Raw genomic sequence first — 21,594 nt, forward strand, 5'->3', positions numbered from 1 at the left:
TGTTAATGCCTCTGGTCTCAAACACAGATACAGCATTACCTGGAAAGAAGCTAAAGCTATTATCCAGTGATGCACAACTTGCCAAATGGTACGTTCCTCATCTTTCACAGGAGGAGTTAATCCTTGAGGATTGGAACCTAATTCTCTTTGGCAAATGGATGTCACACATGTTCCCCGTTTGGGAGACTAGCTTGTGTACATATATGTGTGGACACCTTTTCTCACTTTTTGTGGGCTACATGCCAATCAGGAGAGTCTTCTACCTGTGTTGAATGTCACCTTTTGCAGTGTTTCGCAATGATGCACATTCCAGCTTCTATTAAAACAGATAATGTCCTAGTCTATAATAACCAAGCTCTAGATACATTTTTCTCTATATGGAATATTAAACACATTACTGGTATCCCATATAATTTTCAAGGACAAGCCATAGCAGAAAAAATGAATCTCTCCCTGAAACAGCAGTTGCAAAAGCAGAGGGGAGAAAACAGGGACTATGGAACACCCCACATGCGATTGAATCTAGCATTATTAACTTTAAATTTTTTGAGGCTGCCTAAAGACCAGATGCTATTGGCAGCTGAACAGCATCTACAGAAACCAGCTGCAAAGACAGAAGCAGAACAGCTGGTTTGGTGGAGAGATCCAATAACAGAAAGTTGGGAAATAGGTAAAATAATAACTTGGGGTAGAGGTTATGCTTGTGTTTCTCCAGGACTGAACAAGTAGCCAATTTGGATACCATCAATACACCTGAAACCTTATCATGAGCCAGATGCCAAGGAAGAGATTCCGTGAGGATCCCCAGGACCCCCCCTCCCCCAAGTTGCAGCCATGTCAAGACTGGTGCTGAGGAGGACCCCAACTGTCACAAGCAACACTCGTCGAACACAGCCACCCACGACAGATCAAGAAGCTGTCACAGATGGCAGAAGAAAACCTGATGAAAGTGGGACAATGAGTCACAATGAGTAATTTAATGTTAGCTATGATAGCAGTGATCACCGTTGCCATAAGTATTCCTTCAACAAGGGCTGACAAGAGAACAATTATACTTATTGGGCATATTTAGCAATTTTGGCTGGCAATAATGCCTGGATGTAATCACTCTATGACACAGTTATACGTGCTTTCTGATCTCAATATTTACCATAATGAATCTGCTCCTATAATTAAGACATACTGTCCTCAAAAACCTATTTGTAAACACAATTGAACATGGCCAGAAAAAAAATGAACGTACTTGTTTAGGAAGATTGCATTGCAGGACAGGCAGAGGTGCTGCACAATGATTCCTATGGAATCGTTATTGATTGATCCCCTAAGACGACATTTAGCTTGAATTGCACTCTCAGTCTGCATGCCATGGCCACACTATGTTCAGCTGGTCTGAAAAAAATGGTTAGATGGTAGAAATGATAAGAAATATGGCAAGAGTTCCTGTTATCTGGAACCATGGCAGTATAGTGGCACCTCAACCTCAAATGATATGGCCCGCTCCAGGAGCTAACATAAGGATTTGTGGAAACCATTAATGGCTCTTAATAAGATCAAAATTTGGGAAAGAATAAACAAGCATCTAGGAGGACACTCTACAAACTTGTCTTTGGATATTGCAAAATTAAAAGAAGAAATATTTAAAGCATCCCAGACACACTTGACCTTAATGACAGCTTCCATTAAAACAGATAATGCCCTAGTCTATAATAACCAAGCTCTAGCTACATTTTTCTCTATATGTAATATTAAACACATTACTGTGTTTCTCTATATGGAATATTAAACACATACATGTACACTCCAGGAACAGGAGTGCTTGAAGGAGCTGCAGACAGATTAGCAGCTAGTAACCCATGAAAATGGATAAAAACACTTGGAAGCTCTATAATTTCAATGATGATTGTGTTGTTAATCTGTGTTGTTTGTCTTTGTATGGTCTGAAGATGTGGATCCTGACTCCTGCGAGAAGTAGCTTGCCGTGACAAAGCTGCCTTTGCTTTTATTGCTTAGCAAAACAAATAAGGGGGACATGTTGGGAACAGACCCCCCAAATCTGGCTATATACTGGCCCCCGAACTGGCCATAAACAAAATCTCTGAAGCACTGTGACATGTTTGTGATGGCCATGACACCCACACTGAAGGTTGTGGGTTTACTGGAATGAGGGCAAGGAATATCTGGCCCACCCCAGGTGGAAAACCGCTTAAAGGCGTTCCTGAACCACAAACAATAGCATGAGTGATCTGTGCCTTAAGGACATGTTCCTGCTGCAGTTAACTAGCCAGACCCATCCCTTTATTTCGGACCATCCCTTTGTTTCCTGTAAGGAATATTTTTTAGTTAATCTATAATCTACAGAAACAATGTTTATCATTGACTTGCTGTCAAGAAATAGGTGGGTAAATCTCTGTTCAGGGCTCTCAGCTCTGAAGGCTGTGAGACCCCTGATTTCCTACTCTACACTCTATATTTCTGTATGTGTGTGTCTTTAATTCCTCTAGCACCGCTAGGTTAGGGTATCCCCAACTGAGCTGGTCTTGGCATCCTGATAATATTATTGTGCCATTAAATCTTTTATATAAGTTAAGATAAGTTAATATATCATGCAAGTATTTTTTTTCACCAAAATTGCATTTTGGCTTTCAAAATTAACATAAATTATTGTTAGAGAGACATGACAATGAATTATAATAAATCTCATTCAGTTACATTACTACAGATAACTATAAATCCCAATAAAATTGTTATTTTTTTCTAACAAAAACATTGTTGAAAATTGTGACTTGATCTTCTTATTATTTTGCCCACAGAGGCATGAAAAGTAATACTAAAAATAAAATTATTTTTCTGCTTTGCTTGTATTTGTTATTTCCAAAATCCAATTACAGGAAGTTATACTGTGGTGAAGACACATATTAATTCATCAGTAACAACTTGTCCAACTCTAGTGATAAAGTATTCCTGAAGTATAAATGTCCCAAAATAAGAAAATTTTAATATAAACATATAAAGCTACAGGAACTAAATTTTAATTTAAGAAGTAGAATTGAGTGTCCAGTACAACCCAAGTATTATGTTAGGCTCTCGGGATGCAAACTTAGTCAAACATTGCTCCTGTTCTCAAAAAGTTTAATAATGGAGTGATTCTACTGATAGAAGGATATTTAGCTTTCCAAGTCACTAAAATGTGATTGACTCTGACTCTGTCATAAGAGTAAAGTTTCTACAGAAAACATGAAGAATAGTTTGCCTATTAGAACTGGGTTATAAATGTATTGTTTAGAGAAGAAATGTAAAATTGCACAGACATGTTAACAGTATGGCATATCAGGTGAAGTAAAGTCATTCAGTATTACTTGATATACAAATGAATGGGAAGCTCTAAGAGATGAGTGTGGAAGAGAATATATGTAGACAGTCCTTGTGAATTATAATTTGATGACATGGAAAATCATGAGAAGCTTTCTTGTTTTAGTTTAAAATACACTTTAAAAATCTGGCATTTGGCAGAATAGTGATGTCTAATTATGGACATTTAGCTCAAATCAAGATATTGAAAGGAGAAACAGCAAACTAATACATTATTCTGAGAAGACATTAGCAGTAATTGGATACATATTTAACAAGAATTCAGAAATATGTTTTCATATTTACATAGGTGCTTACAGTGGCTGATAAAATATTTTTTGCAACTAATCTAGTAACACTTGACTAAAAGATTTATTACAGAATGTGTTTGTTATCAATTGACAAAGTGAAAAACATTGAAGTTACATTTTCTTTACCTTTATTAGATATATAAAATACTAGTAAAATAATGTCAACTTCTTTTAGATATACTTAACTGTTAGAAGAATGTGTCTGCCATTAGAAAATCATCTTGTTAGTAATTTATTGGTTGACTTTGTTTCAGGAATTTATAAGTATTTGAGTTACTACGGAAATATTTTGTTTTTACTGGTATTATGTTTTAAGATAATTTTTGAAGTGTTTAGACGTATGGACATTGTAATCAGGATTCCCAGAGTTTTTATTTTGGCTTTGCTATTTGCTAGGTATATGAACTTGAACAAGTGATTTCACTTCTTTCAGTTTCAATTTCTTCAGCTTTATAAGAGTTATACATATATTATAGGGATACATGTAAAATCTCAGTACCTTATTCCTATACAATAAATGCAAATCAAATGCTGATTATTATTATTGTACTGTTAGTATTCGAATTAAGGTTTTATACAAGAATCAGATTTACAAGACCTTATCTCCACTTTATATGTGGACTTCTACAATGCAACCTGAAGAGACAGGCTAGGACATAATATTCTGTTCAACATACAATGTATAAATTCTACTTCAATTAGTAATCTTGATAATTTTAGGTAGCTGCATTTCATCAGATTGTGATTGATGTTACCCTGTAAAAAGGCAAATAAAGAGCTTATCCTAGAAGTAAATAAAAAAAGTCAACTCTGTGTGTTCATCTTTACAGTAATAGCACTCTATTTAATCATCAATAAATAAATTTATTTTATTGATTGTTCTTTATTCTTTCATTCAAAAATATTTTTTGAGTGTCTATTGGGTTCAAGAAACACATTTAGACTGTAGCGATGAACCAAACATCATAAATTCAGTTGAGTGGAATCAGATACCTAAAAAAATAAACCAGATACTGTATTAGAAGGACTTCACTACCATAAAGAAGAATAAGACCAGGATATAGATAAATGAAAGTTTGTGTGGTGCTGTTGGTTAGAAAGGGATGTGGTAAATAGCAGCTTTAAACAGGGGGCCAGGGAAGACCTCATTGATAAAGTCCCATTTAAATAAAGATCTGAAAGAGTAGGGGAGTGAGCCACGTGAACAGTCGAGAAAAGAGAGAACAGAAAATGCCTCAGTCAGAGGCATTCTGTGGGTGTGTGAAAACAGGAAGAAGGCCCGGTGTGGCTGAAACAGAATGAGCAAAATCTAGAGGAGTAGAAAGCAAGATGAAAAGGGACACAGGGGAGAGAGCTTGGAGGGCCTCATGGCTACAGGAATGACTCTGACTTCACAATGTTGTTATGAGACTTCCACAAAGAATCCTCATATACCATATGGGCTTCATGACCGCAGGACATTTGGACAGGAAGTATGAAACAGTAATTAAACAGTAGAAAATGTAATTTATTATTGTGTAGATTGAATATATGTAAAAAGTAAAAGCAGACATATATAAGTGGTTTTTTTTTTAATTAGTTTACTATGTAATCATTGCACCCAGAAGAGCAAGCCGTGTTGTATGTCATCCTGCAACAGCTAAATAACAATAGAGCAAACTATGACAAAAGTGTTTGCTGTGAGCCAAAGCAAACCTTTGGAATATCAAAGATGGAGAGGAGAAGCAGTCAGAGGAAACGGAAAAGATTTTCTAAAAGTTAAAAATGAAGCCAGAATTGTATCTGCAGATGACATCAACTCACTCCTTTTCTCCACTTTCAAACTTTTCTTATTCCATATGACTAGGGATAAAAAAGAAACTCCATCTACTCATTACCACATAAGGAGATAAAGCAAAACAAGCAATGGCTGAATCATCAGAGAAATGACTCAAGAAATGGAGGAAGATATTAGAGAAACATCATTTAGTCTCAATTCACAAGCCACAAGCACTTTCTGAGAGAGAGAGAGCAACAAGCTTTCTAGGTTTCATGAAAGATATTCTAAGACAAAAAAAATCTGAGAAGAAAACTAGCATATTTTTTTAAACATAGAAGATAAAAATATAATAATAAACATTAAAGAAACAGAAGTAGAAAAAAGAGTGAAAACACAGCAAATAACACCAGGATAGACTTGAACACATCACAGAGAGAGAATACAATGGGAAATCACAGTGATTATAAAATAATTATAAAGATAAAAATGTTTATGGAAGACAGACCAATTTAGCTTACTGTGGTAATCCTGAAAAAGTAAACACATGAATTTTCTAAAAACGCTCCAAATTATAATATAGTAAAACTTTTCTAAAAGAAAGAAAAGTGAATTTGTGTACAGAAAGGGCACAGAAGTATAATAGAAAAAAACCTGCAGAATGATCGACTCAAGCATATATATGGACAAAATTACTGCATTTTTATGATGAATAAAATGTTAAATGGTCTGCAGCAGAGAAAATAAGGCATGTAAAAAAGAAAAACTCAAGACGACCTCAGCCATTTCCACATCAATACAGAAGAGAATAAAATACTCTCTACCAAAGTTTAAGGGAAGTGGGAGTGAGGGACTTACACATTATATTCCAAGTCAAATTGTCCTTAAAGTATAATCTGAAAGACATGTATGTATTTGGAAAATCCAGGGAACAGAGCACTCATCATTTCCTTGTGGAAAACTGCCAAAAAATGTAATGAAGTAAATAAATTTTTAAAAAAACAATTCAGTAATAGAGATGCTATAATAAAGTGAGTGAAGATAATCGCCAAATGCTTTCAAATACAGAACTACAACTGATCAATTTTGCCAACATCGTAGATTTTGAAATGAGTGTATTATTTTAGATGCCAAGAAACCATGTGGCATCTTGAAAATTGACCTTACATTAGGTAGCCTGACTTTCCACACACATGTGATTACAAATCTCCTGCACTGTCATTTCTATAGGTAAAAACAGGTGAAACTCGTTCAAGATCTGGCTTCAGTGAAAACGCTATCAGTGAGGAGTAATGGAGTCTCTATTCAGACAGCATCATAAAAATCCGTATGTACAATACTTTTGGGGCCTCTAGAGTTACAAGAGAAAACAAACTTCTCAGCCTCATTCTTTGGCTTTGGTAATTAGTTAACCTGGTTGATATGACCATTGTCATCTTAATGTTTGCCTTGTTGAATGGAACAATTTTGTAAATTCAGTTGTCTGACATATATAAAAGAATCAAAATCTCAATTCCCATATTAATAGCCTCCACTAGCTTTCATAGATTCAGATTGCAAAAACTGATGAAGTTCAATAACAAGGAAGATATTTTGGAGACAGGTAGCTAGAAATGAGGACAAAGTGGCCAGAAATTAAGTCATTCTATCCTTGGATAAGAATAGGTTGAGAATATTTCTCTGTCCATATCCATAATATTTCCATCCCTCATGATGTATGATAGCACAATACACTGTTATACTATTATACTATTATATAGGGAGGTATTAGTCCTGTTACTATAGCAAGCAGATTCCTAAACCACCAGTAACTGCAGCAGTGTTCCCCTTGGTTTATACCATGTGTTAGTATTCATGGCAGAAACCCCAGGTACTTTAGTTAATATCAGATATCCCTCTACTTACAGCAATCCAGATGATTGTGACATGAAACCAATAAATTGACTATTGGAGTAATATAAATATCTTATGTATATTTCAGTTAAAATGATGAAGGGGCCTATAGACTGTAACAAGTTATATGATAATACAGTGGGTCGCTAGAAAATTTCCTTTCAAAATTAAAGAAAAATAAATTCAAACACTGTCCTTCATATCTGTTCTTAATCATAAGATTCCATAAACATCTTTTTGAAGGGTATTAAAAGAGAAGTCAAAATGGAAAATGTAATAAAACCAAAGGATAGAAAACACAAACCAGACCAAAAAAAAAACAAAACAAAACAAAAAAAAACAAATCACCGTACACTGTAGTCTGCAGTTTTCTATTAATATTGGTTTGGAACAGCTACATAAACCAATTTGGTTCATTGACTTTTTGATGGTGTACATTTTGTCCTTTCGGGTCTTATATTGAACATAATATATCACTGTATATAGAATGGATATAGTTTTTATTAGAGAGAGAGGGGAAAAAGCCAGGTTTCATTAGATCATATCAAGCTGAAAAACTATAAGCTTTAGAAAGAAATTGGGTACCCATGCCACGGAAAAGAAATATTCTGTTGAAATGTTGACTTTCAGTATTTTCAGCAGGACATGTATTTAATAAGTAAGTATCATAGTATGAAACTTCTGAGAAAATCCTCACTTTTGTAAGTTATAGATTGATTGGTCTTTGATCTGGGCTTTTATTGAAAACCATTACACGTTGTATATCAATTGTTTGAATGGTTGCTCTTTTGTAAATTGACTTCACTATTTGAAAATGACTTTTATTAGAAAAATTTTCTTGACAATCCAAACTCAGTTTTAGGTACATTTCTCAAATAAGTTGTAGTTTAAGTTTCACATTTCAATTAATCAATCACTTGAAATGATAAAGGAGAGTCAAATTTTGTAACACTTCTACCTATCATAATAAGCCCACTCTAAATCAAACCCCTTGTAGTTAACTTCAACAGGAAGCAAGATTACTTTTCCAAGGCCTAGGGGATTATACAAAAATGGATTAAGACTGATTTATCCCTCAAGCAAACCACAGATTGTCATTCATTCCTTCTAACTGAAGTCAAACAGAAAATGCTCTTAACGAGAAGGAATAACAACTAAGTCACTACATAGAGTGAGACATTTTAAATCTCATGTCAGGCACATAAGTGAAAGATACACGGAATAGGGAATTGGCTGGCATGTAGTTTTTAAATAGTTTAAGATAAAGAAAAATTGCATTCATTTGCAACTAATTTAAGTTTCCTTGCATTTTGAAAATGTAAATAGATAGGTGATCTCTTTTTTAACCATTCATTTTAAGCCACTGAGATTTTCTCTCAAAATTATATTATAATTTCACTTTAAATTCAGGTATAGTTGTCACTACTGTCAAACTGTAATATGATCATGAAATTGATTTTACATTTGTGTGAAAGTGAAAGTAATAAAAGAATTTCCTCTTTTGTTTTTAATCCTACTCTCGTTCTGGAAAGGGATTGTCTGGTTTTCTTTTACTGTATAAACACCCCAGGCTAAATATTTAATCAAATTTGAAACACAATTTCTAATTAAAAACAGAAATAACAAGAAAATTAAGGGAATAGAATTATATAAGAATAGTATGAAAATTTTGAAAAGAGAGAAGAAAATGAAAAATCTAGTCATCCCAAGTAATATATTCTACTTTTTAAAAGTACAGTAATGGAAGCTTAGCTTAATTGAAACTAGAGTAGAAAATTGAAAAGAAGAGACAAAAGAGTTGGTCCAAAAACCATTCTAGACATAGTGCCTTTTAACACATTAACAAGGTATATGACTCACCGCTATGTAAGAAAGCAAACTAAATACAAAAGAAAAGCATAGGAATCTTGATAGGCAAATAACTCATACACTGTATTTATTAAGGAAAAAATATCCATATGTAGTATATGATTCGCAACGTAGACTAGCTGGTTGGTTTAGAACAAGAGAAATTCATTATTTCTTAGTTCTAGAAGCCAATTTTCTTTGACTTCTGTTGCATCACTTTGATTTTTGCCTTCATATTCACACAATGTTCTGTGTGTGTGTGTGGTGGTTGGGGGGTGTGTATCCAAATTTTGCTTTTGTATAAGAATACCAGTCATATTGGATTAGGGAGCCGCCCTACTTCAGTATGACCTCATCTTGACCTAACTAAGATAACACCATTTTTCAATAAGGTCACATTTTAAGAAACTTAGGGTTAGAACTCTACCATATGAATTTGGAAGAAAAAAAATACAACCTGTAGAACACATAAATATGAACTCCATTTAGCAGATAATGAAAAAATTTCAAATTAAAATGAACATTGTGATGCCATTAAAATATAAGCATGTATATTATTCAATGATGATAAATCACTTTTGTAAATGGTGCTATCTTCCCGGGGTGGGAAGAATCTGTCAAAATGTATGAACCATCTTTGAATTCTGTATTTGGCTAAATAATTTCACATGTATGACTATTTTTAAAGAAAATCATTCTAGTAGTCATTATATGTTTTTATAAAAAGGTTTTTCAACATTTTTATTTATAAAATATTGGAAAAAATGTCAACATTAGAAAACAATAGGACAATTTGGTTGCTATACATAATATACTGTATAATAATATATAGACATTAAATAATTGTGGCTAGCTTTTTTATATGGTTACTAATATTCCAGGTATTAACCTAAGCACTTTATTTGTATTAACTCATTAAAAACTTACAAGAACCCTACAAGAAATATGCTATTATTATTTCAGTTTTATTTTTTATAAGCTTTAATCGTAGAAAAGTTAAATAACTTGTCTGAGGTCACATATTTTTGTAAATAACAAAGCAGAGATTAAATCCCAGGCAATCTGGCTCCAAGATTCATGATCATAGCCACTTACTCTATCGACATCATAAACTGATATTAAAATATGTATCACCAGGTTGTTTAAATGAGACAAACGTATATTATTATACATTTAATTTTAATTATTTGCATTGGTATATAATTTAGGAAGACATTATGCCAAGATATTAAAATCCATTGCCCTGGAGTTACAGAATTATCAGTAACTTTTACTGTTATTTTTGTGTATTCTGTCTAACATATATATAAAGTTTTAGGATAAAATGTACTTGATAACTTATTACATACATTTCTTATCTATGATGTTTGCTGGATCAAATGCAACAATAAGGGAGATATTTGGAAATTTGAACTTCTGTTTTACTCTAGGTAAGCTCTTGTTTTTTTAATTCAAGTTTCAGGCAGCTAGATACACTGACAAAATATAAATAGATTACATGTTTTATGTAATTAACCCAGGGTCAGTATCTATTAGAGTTTAGTTTGCAAATCTACCTTGGGGAACGATGGAATACTCAGGGCACTTCATGTGACCTAATTTGCATGTATGAACCTGTGCCCTGATAGACTTATTCCAAAGTAATTTTAACCTGTTGCCAGGTCTTCTGGATACTTGATTTTGGTTACTACCCCAAGAATCATATTTATTAAAACATTCTTGGAGGGGTGCATTGGAGACTTGTAGGAGCTATAAAAATACAACAATATACCATAGACCAATAAGTAATCAGCAAAAGCACACCGACTCCAGCGAGAATAAAAAATAATCCAAAGAAAAGTAGAGCAATATGAAAAGGAGCAGGATAAAGAAACATGACCCTCACCACAATTTCATATTTTGTTCCTCAGCATCATAATGTATATTACATTTATTGCCTGAATATTGAATGTGGTAATAGAGAAGGGAATGAAACTAAAATATAAATTACTTGCAATAGTATATAAAGTCAAGTAGGTCAATTGTTAAACAAAATAATCTTTGCTTTTGTCACATAATTACTACAAAGATTAAATATGACACTGTCTGATCTCAACATCTACTGCCTCATGTCTAATCGTGTCCCTCAAACATAGAGATTTAAATGTTATTATTTTGTTCAACACTTCTTGCTAAGAATGTGATATGTTGCAGTATAACAGGCTTACATTTCCAAAATAGTTTTAAAAGGCTGCAGAGAAGTCCATTAAGCCTTGAGGGGGAGAAATTCAACAGAAGGTTAAAGAGCAAAATTTATTCTGGGAACAAGGAAGAAATTCAGATTTTAGAACTGAGACACCAACTCAGTTAAATCAGTCACAAGAGTGATAATTTGTGTGCCCAAGATTTTGCCCAGGTAACTCTATTCATCAGTCATGCCAAATTCAAATTTTTCCCTGCAGACTAGAACAAGGTTAGAAGAATTTTCTTTATGGAGAGAATATATGAAGGTACTATTGTCTATGTTGGAGACAGAAAGTGTACAATAACAGAGTTTTGATATATCCTGTAAAGATTAGATCTTAAAGTTATTCTTTATGCAATATGTTCAGGTCTAGCCTTACTTGAAATTGTGTTTGGTCAAGTTTATTTTTATTCCATTAGTCTTTTCAGTTATGATTGTCTTAAGATTTTATTACATTCAGTTTAGTCATAGCTCTTTATAGCTTAAAATTTGAAAAACAAATAATATCCATTATTCACACTACTGTGCAAATGGATCTCTTATTGATGTTAAAATAATCTCAAAAAATAGTTGCATCCTCTTCCTACTCATGAAACTAGCTTTGAGTTCTAAAGATTCAGATTAGATCAATGTTTATCAGTTTTGTCTCTCCTTGCATTACTAAAACAATGAATTAATCATGTTGGCTGTCATTATCTACATGGAGAAAAATTAATCAAGATTATCACTGAAGGCATTTAATTTTAATTTAGTATACCAACTATGTAGGTAAGACCAAAGATACTGAGACATTTTCCTAATTCCTGTATGTTCCAAGTGCCAATGCATTGTTTACAACACAAAGGTAGCAAGAATCAGAGAATTTTTCACTTTCAATTAAATTCACTTTCTTTAATTCAGTATAATGTCTCCTGTTCAAAGATGAAATTTAGCCACAGCAAAAGCTGGCACATATTCCAATTAGTCGTGAACTATCAGAATTTTTGTTCACTGTAGTTTAGACATGAGTTAGTAAATAACCAATCTTCCAATTCAGTCACATTTCAGATGTTTAACATTTGGGGCCAGTTAAACTATAGGAGAATGTGTAAAAGAAAAAAGTGCCTGAGTGGGTCTGATTCACAAAAGAAAAAAACTAACTACATAAATAAAAAGTATACTGTATATATGGACACAAATTTGGCTGATTTCCTATTCTAGCTTTTATATCCTTCAGGTAATGAAGAGTTGTCATGTAGAAGCTCTGGGGGAGTTCTCTCATGCATGCATTTTGCCTTCCACGTGCCAGATTCTGATTGATACCTATGGCCTATTTTTCTCCTCTCCCCAACTCTGGAATCTCTTTGTGACAAGCTGATTTTGATCTCAAGTCCCAAAACTGAAAATTAACGGGATTTTTTTCTGTTTCTCTGTTCTAAAACCTTCCATTGGTTATCTGATGACTGCTTGTCCTTACAGAAATAGGCCCTGCTCCCTTCCTTCCTTATGCCTGAATTTGCCCAAGATTCTGGGGTTTTGGTGTCCCTCCTCCCTCCTCCAATCTACCACTCCGCAGTTTTCCAAATATATTTATTATTGTGCTGACGATGTGGAAAATTCTTATTCATGTCATTATCAATATATGTGTGGCAATTGATAAAATACAACTGTATCGATACAATTGTGTGGCACAGAATGTTCTCCATAATGAGGATACGATGATACAATATAATCACTAGACAAAAGGAGTTATCAGTCTAAAATAGAAAGTTACACTTGTTGATTTATTCCTGTTTTGATTGAGAAAAACCTAGGGAACACAGGGAACAGAAAGGACGTATCCAAGAGAGATTGGCTAGGGATGGGGTGGCCTAGCACTTAAATACTGTTGAGGATGCATTCTTAGACAGGATGATGCTTGGGCTGATAATACAGGAATTTATCTCATGTCTAGACTATTTTTTTTCTATTTTCTGTACACTGGGCAGTCTATAACTCTATTGTTTATTTAAAATTAGCAACAAATTTACAAGAAGAAGTGGAAAATTTTTATGAGGGTGGTAGATTAGAGGAGCAATGAACCATGTACATGAACATGAACATCTGTATCAAGATGTTTTAGTTCAAATTCCAGTCTTCCCTTTGATAGATTTTATGACCAAGGACAAATTCATTCACATCTTCATGTCTAAGTCTTCATATAGATAATTTCAGAGACTTGAGTGCTCTCTAAAATCTTATATTTAATGAACTGCTTGTCAGGAGTCTTACAGGAAAGGTGATAACTCTTCTGTTACTAGTGTTAGGATGGGAAACTCATGAATAAAGTTTGGGTGGGTCTTTGTGCCATATAAACTATTTTCCTTATAACCTAATGGAAAAAGATAAATATCATATAATACCTACCAGCCAGCTATTTCACTGCTCTTGATGAATGAGGAACAAACAGATCTGGGGTCATTTTCACTATTAACATGGTTTTATAAGGGAGTATGTCAGAAGAGTTAATATATTTTTAAAAATTGTATTTATGTGAAAAACAGCACCACACAGTTATTTTGAGCTTTACATATCATTAATTTTCAGAAACTTGTTTCACATGGATATTATCTTCCAATGCTATTTTGACACAATTGTAGAGAATACAGAAGAAATTAAAACTTGGGCTATTCTTAATCAAAAACTAAGAGCAGGAATAAAACAGTGGAGTCTGTGGATATATATCATAAACTGTAACGGTGTGAATGTATCATAGAAACAGCCCTATCTCTAACAGCACAATTTTAAAGATGGTTTGGAATACCCAAAAAAGGAGGAGCATAGAAAGCATGGAAAAGAAATCACAGGAAACAGACAGCTAGGTCAATTCAGACAGGTGATTTCATCTTTGGAAATTTGAAAGTCGGCCGTGAAGTTGTTATGTGCATTAATGAAAAATCACTGTCAGTGTTGTATTCTGGATTATGACAGAAGTCACGAATTTATTGACTTAGCAGAAATCACACCCGATATTCTTATTTTAGTTAATGTCTATTTTGTTGACTCATTTTATATTATAAGCAGAGAGGTGCAGAGGGTCTGCAAGGGGGGGTTGTAATTAATATTTGTAAGTTTTAGTTATACCGCTTAATCAATGAACTGGGCCATGAGATGAATTTATTAGCAGAAAACAAAGATTGAATAACTGGTTCTAGAATTGTATCTTCTGGTGACTGTTAAAATCAACTTCCATTTATAAGTCAGAAATTACAAAGTTTGGAAACTTAGATCCAATTACCAACATAAAAATATTACCTTAGGCTCTACTGCATTGTCAAAAATTATGAGGGATCTGAGATATTACCATACTGAACACTAACAGTGAAAGCTGTCCCAAATCTCATTGATGAAAGCAGAAGACATTAAAAGCCTGGTTTAGAGAAAAGGACTTTATCGTCGTGGCACAGCAAGCAGCCTAAGCTTTACATTCAGATCTGTTTTTCTTGCTCCTCAAATTCTATAGGGACAAGACAGAGCATTTTAGGTGGAAGCTGTTCACTCAGTGAGTTTGCATCACACCTGAGCAACTCCAAGGATAGTTAATGCTAATCTTCTATATTGGGCTGTAAGCAGAACTGCCAGTTTTCCTTCCTGCAGGGACACACTGTCTCCATTTTCCAAGGACATTTGTAATATAGACATTTCTGAAAAAATAGTCCCAAACAAAAGTGACTCTGTGCATAACATCGCACAGAAAGACAATGGAAAAATTACCCTTGGAGAATTATCTCCCAACATGGAGCTGGTTAGTTTGCCTATCAAGACATGGGTGTATTTCACAATATTGAAAGCTTATTTTTCAATTGTTCCAAAAACTTGTTTTTCCCAACAGCTTGGTCTTTTGGCATTTCATATAATTACCTTGCACACGTGGCCATCACTCTGCCGGCAAAGCCTTTAGTGATGAAATTCTCAATGATTGCATGACATTTTGGGTTATTTGATTTTGCACTCAGTATCATCTCTAATTGATATTAAGTTTGCTGTTTTTGATTTGATGCTGAGTATCTTGTTAGATCTAGTTTCTGAGTTGGGAGGTGCTAATGCCTTAATAAAATTAAGATGTAGCTTTGTGTTTACCTTTCCAGGCTAATTTTAAAAAAAGATGAAAATGCACATCAGGATAAAATCTCTGTTCAAGTTTTCTGGAGAAATCTTTTTTACTAGCTCTTTGTCCCTCTTTTTAGTCATACATTACTAATGTGGCAAGCATAGTGAAAGTTACTGTTAGAGAAATTCACCTTAATGCATTCAGATGTGCAATGGCTAGAACAAGACCTGAGCCCAAGTAGATTTTCTCAGAAAAGTGTGTATCTAACGAACAATACAGTAGAATCACATCATCATTGAGCATTTCTGCTTCAATGACAAGATGATGGAGGACTTGTGAAAAACAAGTTTCTTCTCTAATGTCAACATAAGCACCACATGATATCTCTCTTAATAGTCAACAAATCGGAATGTGCACATAATGTAATCATGATTATTATCTTACAGATTTATTTATTTATTTTATTTATCTATATGGTGCTGTTATTCCTTTCTCACACTAGGTAGGTGAAGGATGGCTTTGGGTTAATGAGTTTGAGTAACAACCCTGAATTTGATTGGCAAAGTCTATAGTCTATCTGGACATCCCATACAATATCTCTTGCCATTAGCACTCAACTCACTTTCATTCTATGGAGGTTAAAATTTAATTCACATTATCAAACAAGTATTTTCCTACAATATGTTTAAAGAATATTGATTTTAATTAGAGATTGTCAATTAGAATAGTCATTAGACTCAGACAATTTTAATAAACTACTGAGGTGAGTTAATGCAAAGGAATTTGACTCTACAAGTCAGTGTCAGAGGGACACTAAGGAAAAAATGGACTTTTGCAAGATGGAAAGTCCAGGCCCTTTGTTGGGAGAGGAGGAGAGCCTCTGTTACTCAGACTCAGTCAATTTTAAGAATGTGACATACTGACAGATTTTCCAATAATTTCAAGAGAAGATTCAGAATTATGTAAACACCCATATTTTAAAGCCACTCTTAGGTTAGTTTGTGAGTTGTCAGTTTCTGCCATTTGTTACTCATGAGAAGTGGTACTTAAAATCATATGCACATACGACTTAGCCCAGGGCCTGGTGGTTAAGCTGGTTCTCTCCTTTCCAATCAGAGGCCTCTGCCACAAACATACCCCGCTAGATCATCAGTCAGGTCAAGAAGCATCCAAGCTTGGTGTCCCTCTTTGTATTTATTGGAGCTAGAGGTACTGGTGCAGCACTGTACCTCTTGTGTCTGGCATTGTTCAATCCAGATGTTAGTTGGGACAGTAAGAAAAACTCAGAGCCCTGAAACGAACTGGGTCCCAGTGATCAATACAAGTTCTACTCAGTGAATGTGGATTACAGCAAACTGAAGAAAGAAGGTCCAGGTTTCTAAATGAAATAATTCACTATAAAGCTGCCTTAGAATGAAGGTCTTCCAGAAACCATCTGCACAGTTTTCCACTTAACCAGGAAATAGTTCTCCTCTAAATGCATGAAATCATTTTGATATAATCTACTGGATATTACACTGATTAATAAATAACTGAAACTTGAAAATAAAAGAGGTGCCATAAAATACTTTCATTTGCTAATGAGCTACTAAATTAACTGCCCCATTCTGAAGAGAGATCAGGCTTATTTCTGAGAATGTAGAGAACATGATGCTTCTACAGTTGGCTTATTATGCACAGCTTTGATCTTGTGAAGAAAATCTAAATTATCAGTTTTTCTCATATATGTTTTGGAATAAAAAATATCCACTTGACAGTGGAAACAAAGGGAGAGGATATTCTAAAGCAAAAATTAATCATTTCATTGAACTAAGATCCTTACTATCATAGAACAATGTTAGGTACCTAAAATGTAAAGCATGCACCTTTATGCCTACATCCTTGCAAATTTGCTCCTGGGAATGGTAGTGGAAATAAAATCTGGCCCATTTGTCATGGATTTATTTGAATCAATTTAATTGAATTACTGACCTATTAAAAGAAATCATTTTAAGTTGAAATATTAAAATGGAGGATCCAGCCAATGTTTGCTAAAGACTGTATGGCTCGTTATCCCAAAAAGATAATTACATTCACATATTATAGACAAACTTCATCTTACATTCAGAAATTTTATTTTTCTCCTGGCATTAAACAGGTAGCCACCGTTCTTTTATTTTCTTGGCTCTTGTATAATATTTTGGAAGTACTTGTAATGATTTTCACTATCAACCCTGAATGTTAATAATGGGGAAATTAATCCTTCTGGGTATTAATTATGTAACAAGCCCTCCGGGGTTGTGGGGAAATGTTTGTTATAGTACTGAATTAATGATTAACTATTACTATCAAATATAGTGAGTAAGTACAATATTATAATCAAAGGTATTTGCAGAAAATTCTCTTGGGAAATTTATAGTTGAACTCCGTGTGATTGGTTCTAATCTTCTAGGATCTCTTAACAAAAAGGGAGAAATCAAGTACATGTAAAAGAACTTAAAAAATCAATTCCATCTGTGTTCAGGTCTTCACAATCTAGGCTTAGGAAAATAAACGTTTTAAAGTGATAACTGGTTAAACTGTTATTTGTGTTAGCACTGGTTTTATCTTAAGGCTGATTTATCTGGTGCCCTCAAGAGGACTGCAATTGTGTCAGACATCATATCTGTGTTAGGGATCCCTAAGACCACCCACAGGTTCAATAATTCACTTGAAGGACTCAGAGAGCTCAAAAGCCATCACACTCTTGGAGTTTATTACATTGGAAAGATGGTATTGAAACCAGCAAAGGAAAAATGCACATGGGGCACAATCTGGCAGACATCAAGGTACAAGCTTCTAGGTGCTTTCTCTCTTTGGGGCTGCATAATGTGTCTAATTTTCTCAGTTCAAATAAGTAACAATACACTCTAAGTGTTGCCAATGTGGCTTTGTGTCAAGAAATCTTATTGGGGGTCGTGTATGTAGGCCATACACACCAACATGACTGACACTACCTTCTCAGACTCCAGACCTCCTGAACAGAAACAGGTATTCACCATAAATCTCACTGTTAACTAACCATCCTGTCAAGTTGATACAGAACAGCCCAAGGCCTCAGGCATACAAAAAACTCTTATCAGGGAGAACATTTCAAGGACTCAGAGCTCAGTAATCAGAAGCCAACCAAGGCCAGTCTTGAGAACAGGCCCTTGTTGGAAATGTACAGTATTTGATTAATTGAAGAATGCTGAATTAAATGTTTCCTGCACAATATCAGACAAAGAAAAGGAATTTTCACCTCTAGAGTCTATTTTATGAGTCAGGGACTCATTCTCAGCTACCATCTGGCAGATGCTCCCCAGGGTTTCATATATCCAGAACAATCTCAATGAAGAAAAATGGAATTTTTTGATTGGCTAGAATTTCGAACTGGTGTTATCTTATCTTACATGAGGGGAATCCCTAAGCACATTTGGAGTTCTCTTATGAAGAGGGAAGGAGAGAAGTGAACATTGAATTGTCAAACATTTTCCTACAGCAAACTTTAATACTGTTGATTCTGATAGAACAAAATATAGAGGCATAAGCAATGAAACTTTGTCTTTACTATTAATATGCATACTTGCATATACATACATATACAAATATATATGTGTATCAGTTATGTATATGTGTATGTACATATACATTTATGTGTGTGTGCATATATTAAAAATATGCTTTCTCTGTATAGACACAATAATGTTCCATGTAAGAAAACAAAATTAGAAATAGATTGGAATACCATATTAGGTTATTTTTAATTAAATATTCTTACTGTCAAATTTAAGGTTCCCTGCAATATCATCCTTTTATATTTTTCTGAATAGACTAACTTCTCATTTTCCTACTCTTGCCACCAAACTTTTTTTTTCAATTTCCTAGAAAATAATTGCTAAAAACTCATGAAATATTAATGCCCCTCTGGATCCCACTTTATTCATTCCCAGTAGCTTAAGTTCCCTTATGCAAGCTTTTAGAGGAAACTGATGTTTTTCTTGTCAATTTTCTCTTGTCCTGAATAACTTTTATTTATCTTGCAATGCTTCCTAATACCCTTTGTCCTGGTGCCTAATATTCTCTGCATCCAATCTAAATAAATTAATTCATCTTATGTATTTCTTATCTAACTTCACAGATGCTTGAAATTTTGCTTGACTTTGGAAAAAGGATCAATGTTTAAATCAAACAAATAATAAACTCCTTTTTTAACTCTAGACAGACAATTTTGAAGAGAAGTCTCAAGTGATATATGCTGTTAGTAGTGCTACAGAAAATCCTTTGATTCCTTGCAAAGCTGGAAGCTCCCATTGTATCAATTCTGTGTTCTTTTCTCCCAACACTATGGTCCATTTAGAAAGAATTCAACTATAAGCTTTAAAAACCTGTTGAGTTGGGAAAATACGAAAACAGAGTCTTGTTGAGGAGACAATATATTTAATTAACAAATCAGAGTCTGACGAGAGGCATTTAAAGATTTTCATAACTGGCCCCCACGTGTTTTCCTAACCTATGTGACTTCCTTTTCCCTCTTTATTTCTCACACCTCCATGTTGCGTACAGGCCCATATTACCAAATTATCCAAATGGGATGTGGAGAATATTTAGTGTTTTATTTATTTTCAATTCCCATTTCCATTTCTTTTATTATTCCATTCCATTTATTTATTTTCAATTCTTGTTATACATAAGGACCAGCCAGTTACCTCATCTGCTTGGATACCTTCTTACTCTATATTTGGTTAACTCAAATGTAAAATTTTGCAAGGGAGCTTTCTGATTTTCCTAGATGAGATCAATTACTTGCTCTTCTAAGGTGGCACAGTAGCAAGTACAAATCTCTACTAGCTCTTATCACATTATATACACTGTGTATACCTTCTATACTTAGCACAGTGTCTGGCTTATAGTAGATGTTCAGCAAATCTGTGGACTGGGAGTTTAAAGGAATACACCACTGGTAGATACTAAGGGCTATTATAAATTAGACAAACAAGAAGAGCAGTCTTGTGACTTAGGGGAATCTTCAAAAGAAGTAATGTACAAAGTTAGCTCTTACAAGATAAACTGAATTCCACTATCCGGGGAATTACAAGATAGATATTACAAACAAATAATTAATAATAGAGTAATAATTTATTTCATCAATGCAACGTTTTTCTGCCAGCAAGAAACTCATAGAGATATGTTAAATAAAAAGATGTGTCTTAAGAAGTTGTCTATATCTATATCATTTATATCTATACCTATACCTGTATGTCTATTTCTTAAAACCAAAGTAGGGCCTCACAAATGGCCCAACCCAGAGACTAAAACCCTGCTGAGGCTTCCTCTTTCATTCTTTTCCTTGAAGACCAACATTATCTGTTATTTTTATTTACATGTGGGTAGGACAGGTAGAGGGGATGTGAAAAACATGATTATAAGTCCGACTCAGCTTCTAACATATGACCCTGGATCGTGTCAAATAGGATGCCTCAGAGTACTCACAGGTACCCAAGTGGGTACTCACAGGTGGGTTTTTCCAATACATATGAGAGCTGATCTTCTCCAAACTTGTCCCAGAATTAACTCTTTATCTGACCTTATTCCTTTTCACGGTCACCTCCTTTAAAATATCCATATTTTTCTCTCTAACATTGACTTATATACAGTCACTTTTTGTGAAACTAATGAGTTTCTTCTTAAAGCTTCAAAATCTCTCAACCTATTCTTAATAATATGTACAAGAAAGTTTCTCAGAACCTGTCAACCAAGCCTCATTAGCCAGACTCTAAACCTGGTCAATACAACATGTTGGTCAGGGAAGTGTTTCAGAGCCCTCCTCTTTTCAGATTCTGATCATGAATCTTAATTACATCACTCTTTGCATTGGTCTTAATATTTTCTGGCTAAGATTTTCTGCTATTCTTGAAAATATGGAATTGCATTGTGCAATAAGGTAGCCACTAGCTACATGTGACTCTCTCGGTTAAATTTAAATTAATTAAAATTAAGTTAAATAAAAGTTTAGTCCCTTAACTACATTAGCCATGATTCAAATGCTCAATAGCAAGAAGATTCCACTGGCATTGTTTCAGTCAATAATAAGATTAATAGCTCCATCTATTCTTTCACTCCCCCAAAGAGGCAGGTGTGGAGTGAC

The 21,594-nt window shown here is 34.1% G+C and overlaps 1 pseudogene; it reads left to right on the forward strand.

The window, feature by feature from the left end:
• The first annotated feature begins 834 nt into the window (after nt 1–834).
• On the forward strand, nt 835–16,831 carry LOC119625714 (cytochrome c oxidase subunit NDUFA4 pseudogene; annotated as a pseudogene).
• The last annotated feature ends 4,763 nt before the right edge of the window (nt 16,832–21,594 follow it).

This window comes from Chlorocebus sabaeus, chromosome 22, assembly GCF_047675955.1.
Source record: "Chlorocebus sabaeus isolate Y175 chromosome 22, mChlSab1.0.hap1, whole genome shotgun sequence".
Classification (NCBI taxonomy): domain Eukaryota; kingdom Metazoa; phylum Chordata; class Mammalia; order Primates; family Cercopithecidae; genus Chlorocebus; species Chlorocebus sabaeus.